Here is a 5,787-nt window from a genome sequence, read left to right as displayed (position 1 = left end):
ATCAGATATGTTTATAAATGCAGTTTAAATTATTCAAGTCAATTTAATAATGAAAGGTACATAGCCACCTGAAATGTGATTGTTAACATTTATTATAATTATACATTTTTGTTGTTGTTATGTGCTGTCAAGTCGGACCCGACTCACAGCACCCCCTCCTTTGGTTACTGAGGCAGTATCACTATGGAAGTAGATTGCCCCATTTTCCTTCCGAGGAGTAGCTAGTGGGTTTGAAACTCCGGCCTTCTGGTTAGCAGTCAAGTGCCTTAGGCACCACGCTACCAGACTCCCATAATTATATATACTGCAACTAAATTTTTTAACTGAACTGATAGCATGTAAAAATAAACCTCTTAATTCTTTGAACACCATTAAATAGAAAATTATAACTTCAGATGACACAAGCTTTTTTGTGCAATTAGTATGCCTAAGTTGAAGACAACATGATATTTAAATTCATAGTTCTTGTTTAAAATATGAATTATTACTATGATCTCTATTATGCTCTCTTTGTTGGCAGTTTTTTTTTTTTTTCCTTCATTAAGTTGGCAGAAATTATTGTCTGATAAAATAGTTCAATCCCTTGTCAATGCCTTTATGGGAGCCTGAGAACACACATGGTTGTTATGGGTGAGTTCAATTCTAGATGCAGTTAAGGGCACACAAACATGTGTGTGAAAATTCACTTCTTTTTTTTTTATTTTCCTGGGAGAAAGGAGGAAACTCTGTTGCTGTAGTGCCTAAGGCACTTGACTGCTAACCAGAAAGCTGGCAGTTCAAACCCATCAGCCACTCCTCTGAAAGAAGGTTGGGCAATCTATTTCCGTAGTGATACTGCCTCGGAAACCCAAGGAGGGGTCGCTATGAGTCTGGTTCAACTTGATGGCACATAACGACAGCAACAATAGGAGGAAGGAACAGAAATTCAATGTGAGTATCAAAGAAAAGAATTAAAATGTAAAGAACATTCTCTGACTTACAAGATCACTTTAAGACTCATTCATTTTCATAAAAGTTCTTATGTTGTTGTTATTGTTATGTACCGTCGAGTCAGCCGGGAATACAGTATTTCATGGCTTTTTCTCCACACACTGGACTATTATATAACTCTGCTACTTAGTTCTTTTTTCTTTTTTATTGTTTTGCTTTTTCTTACAATTTATTTCTTATTAACCCTTTGTGGTAGCTCAGTTTGTGTGTCAACTTGGCTGGGCCTGATTGAATGACTTGGGCAGGTGGATGTAGTATTCTCCATGATGACACTGGTAATCAACTCCATGGTGGAATCTACTGTGAGCAACTGAGTAACTGCCTTAGGGAATGTGGTCCGCTTCCTGTATATAAGCAGAAGCCTTGGGGAATGGTCTCTAGCTTCTGGCACGCTTGGACCCTGCATGTAGCAATGTCATTGTTCAGTAGCCTGCCATGCTCTGCCAACCTTGGGACTTACGATAGACTTGAATTAAAGGTCTGCCATGTGGATTGGTAACATCGAGACTGTGCCATTTTATTTGTCAACCTTGGGCTTGTCAGCCTCAGCAGCCAGCAGCTGTCTGAGTGAAGAAATGTCTCTAGCTCCAGTGGGCTAGGAGTAGGAGGCGGAGTTGCACCCCAAGTTTGGGGGCTTTCACCAGCCCCTAGAGCCTGGCACTTTGAACTTTGACTTAAAGCCTCCAAATTCTAAGAATAAACTCCTATTTCTTAAGGCCATCCCATTTGTGCTATATTCCTGTCAGAGTGGCACTAGGTAACCATAAAAGAATATGGTACAAGGAGTGGGGTGCAGCTCTGACAGATACCTAACATGTGGAAACAGGAGTGGAGTGTGTCCTTGACCTGAGATCTTGGCAGAGAGACCCTGGCCTATAGCATGAGAGACATCAGGAGCAGACTCAAGACACTAGCAGAGAGATACTGGCAGAGAGACCAGCATGAAAGATGTCAGTAGCAGAGCCCAGAGTCCGGCATTAAACAGCAACAGGGTTACCAACCCATGGAGGAGAAAACCAGGTGTCATTGGGTAGGTGGATTCCTGGTGGAGTGGGTTGTCTTCAGGCATTAATTGGTGATTAGAATGACATAAAATGGAGTAGCAGGTTGGCCAGCCTACAGAGCAAGAAAGCCAAGTGCTTTTTGGGCAGGAAGTTTTCCAGTGGAGCAGGTTGCCTTTGGCATTAATTGGCAGAAAGCAGAAAGACCAAGGAAATGGAAGTAGAGCTGCCTGAGCCTAAATGGGTAGGACCACGGCCTTTGAAGGTGGGACCAGCACAGCCCCTTAGGTTTCAAAGAGCCAGGACTTCACCAACTTGGTTCTGGAGTGTGGGGCTGCTCATTCATGTGAGGCAGTGGGATGGAGCCATAGCCGCTGCCTAAGAGTGAGGCAGTGGGGCTGCCATGCCCAAGAGGGAGAGGAACAGGGCCTGCCGGGCCAAGGGGGTGAGGTTGCCACTTAGAGGAACTAGGAGACTGGAGCCACCCAGTGAGAGAGATCTGTACAGATGCCACCCAATGAAGATCTACAGAGATGCAAAGTTGACAAGGGGTAGAATTTTGGTGGTAATGCTTGTGTGTCAACTTGGCTGGGCCTAGTTGAATGGCTAAGCAGATGGATGTAGTATTCTCCATGATGACACTGGTAATCAACTCCATGGTGGGATCTACTGTGAGCAGCTAAGTAGAGGTCTTAGAGAATGTGGTCTGCTTCCTGTATATAAGAAGAAACCTTGGGGAATGGTCTCTAGCTTATGGCATGCTTGGACCCTGTATGTAGCCGAGTCATTGTTCAGTAGCCTGTCATGCTCTGTAGAACATGGGACTTACAACAGACTTGAATTAATGGCCTGCCATGTGTTTGGTAACATTGTGACTGTGCCATTTTACTTGTCAACATTGGGCTTGTCAGCCTCAGCAACCAGCAGGTGTCTGAGTGAAAAAATGTCTCTAGCTCCAATGGGCAGGAGGCAGAGCTGGACCCCAAGGTTGAGTGGCTTTCACCCAGCCCCTAGAGCCTGGCACTTTGAACTTGTACTTAAAAACTCCAAATTGTATGAATAAATTCATATGTGTTAAGGCCATCCCATTTATGGCATATTCCTGTCAGTGGCACTAGGTAAGCAGAACACCGTTACTCAATCATCTTGTAAGATCACCCACTGAAGTAGTGTTCTCTAGAAAAATTCTTCCTGAAATTCAAGATGTATCAATTGACCCCTAATAAGTTTTCAAAGAAAATTGTAAGTACCTTGATTAAGACTCTCTACATGCCACTCCTTGGAAGGAAGGTGGGGTAATCTACTTCCATAGTGATACTGCCTCAGAAACCCAAGGAGGGGTTGCCGTGAGTTGGGTCTGACTGGACGGCACATAACAACAACAACATGTCATTGCCTCTTCATATTTCTATAAATCACCAGAATTAGATCTCCTTGAGTATGTTTTTTAAAGGTATTTATTCAAATCAGTAGGAGCTCCAGTGGTAGTGCCTAAAGCATTTGACTGCTAACCAGAAGGCTGGAGGTTCAAACCCACCAGCCACACTTAAGAAGGAAGGTTGGGCAATCTACTTGTGTAAAGATACTGCCTCAGAAACACAAGGAAGGGTTGCTATGAGTCAAATTGACTGGAAGGCAGTGAGTTTGTGTTTTTTTGGATCCAAATCACTACTATAGAGCATGTTGAAACCAAAAATGAAACCCATTGCCATTGAGTCAATTCTGACTCATAGCAAGCCTGTAAGACTAAGTAGTACTGCTCAAAATTGTTTCCAAGGCTATAAATCTTTACTGAAGCAGACTGCCTCATCTTTCTCCTGTAGACAAGCTGGTAGGTTCGAACTGTAGACCTTTTGATTAGCAGTTGAGTGTCTTAACCACTGTGCCACCAGAGCTCCTTAGCATGTTGAAAGTAATCCATCAATTATCTTTCTGAGTGGAGGAACTTAAATACTAGTCACTTTATTTAGCCATGGTAATGCAAACTTAGAGGAGACTAATGAGTATTTCCTCTGCTAGTTTGTTGCACTATAGTAGCTTTCATGTTGATGTGATGCTGGAAGCCATACTACCAGTACTTAAAATACCAACAAGGATACCCAGATTTTAGTGATGCTTCCAGACTAAATAAAGCACACTAAGAAGAAAGACATGGTGATCTTTCAAAAATTAGCCAATGAACACCTATTGATCACAACAGAACATTGTCTGGCTCACTTACTTTGGGCATGTCATCATGAAGGATCAATCACTAAAGGAAAACATTACCTTTGTTGAAGCAGAGGGCCAGTGAGGATGAGAATGGCCCTCAATGAAACAGATTGGCACCATTACAGTGATGGACTTGGATATGCTACTTATTGTGAAGATGCTACTGCACTGGGCAATGTTTTATTTTGTTGTACATAGAGTCACCATGAGTCAGATTGATTCAATTGTAGCTTAAAACAACAACAAGAGTTTATTTTATGTTTTTATTCAGAAAAATGACTTATTGGCCAAGAAATTTGTTGCAAAAGCATTGATTAATTTTATTGAAACTTTGCCTATATCCAGTCAGCCTTCTACCCTTAAACCTGGACAGAAATTTATAAAGAACAAGTCAAATAGCTGGCTAAACAGGTTACTCTGAATGTGGCAGAAGATTAAGCATTGATCCAAATTTGGGGTCCCTTACTTCCAGTTTCTTTAAGAATCCAGTGAGGGTAGTTTATAATCGACTAAAGTCAATTGGACCCCAAACAATGGATAATAATACTCTTTGTCTGGAAGCCTTCTGTACCTGATAATAATGTAGCCATATCATTATACTTATGCTTACTCTTTGCATGGTATAATTTTTTTTATCGTTTACTTTCAACTTATCTGTGCTCTTATTTTTAAAATATTATAGATAATCTACTCAGATTTTACATTTTCTTCCTTTTGTGTGCTTTGTATTTTAATTAGAGTGTTTTGTCCATTATCATTTCATGTAATCATCCCTGTATCTGAATTATATCTAGTATTTTATTGTAATTTTCTCTTCCTAATTTTATCCTTTGTTTGCTTTCAATTGAATAATTGAGTATTTATTTAGAATTACTTTTGACCTTACCTCATGGCATTAGAGTTTTGTTTTATTTGCTTTATTTCAGTTGTTGCTGCAGGGATTAGTGTATACATTTATAATTTTTCACTATCTATTTAGAGTTAATGTTCCACAACTTCACATGAAATGCAGAAAACTTGCAATTGTGTAGGATCATTTACTATCATTTCCATTCTTTACACCACTGTTACCTTATGTATTATATTTCCATTCATCATAAACCCCACAGGAAAATGTAATATTTATTTTACAGTAAATAGTCAAATATATTTTAACCACCCTTTCAGCTAGTAGTCAAGTGCTTCTTGAAAGACAGGCCTGGTGATGTGCTTCCAAAATATCATAGCTCTGAAAACCCTATAGTACAGGTCTACTCTGACATATAGGGTAGCCATAATTGCAAATCAACTCGATGGCAACTATCAACATGTATTTTAAAGAAATATATAGAGGAAACATAGTCTTTAATTTAACTCAAATATTTTCTATCTCTAATGTTCTTTAATCTCTCCTGAAAATTTGTATATCCATTCTGAATACTTTCCTTTTTACTTGAAGAACTTCTTTAGCATTTGTTATTGGGCAAGTTCATTTTTGTTCTATCTGCAAAAGTCTTGTATATCACCTCTGCTCTGTTGTATTATTTTGATTTTGCTTGGTTACATATATATATATACATATATATGTATATATAGGAACTCTGGT

Source organism: Orycteropus afer, unplaced genomic scaffold (genome assembly GCF_000298275.1).
Source record: "Orycteropus afer afer isolate SDZICR_OR568_19922 unplaced genomic scaffold, OryAfe1.0 scaffold00735, whole genome shotgun sequence".
NCBI classification, from domain to species: domain Eukaryota; kingdom Metazoa; phylum Chordata; class Mammalia; order Tubulidentata; family Orycteropodidae; genus Orycteropus; species Orycteropus afer.
The sequence above is the reverse complement of the archived record's forward strand: the minus strand, read 5'-3'. Positions refer to the sequence as shown.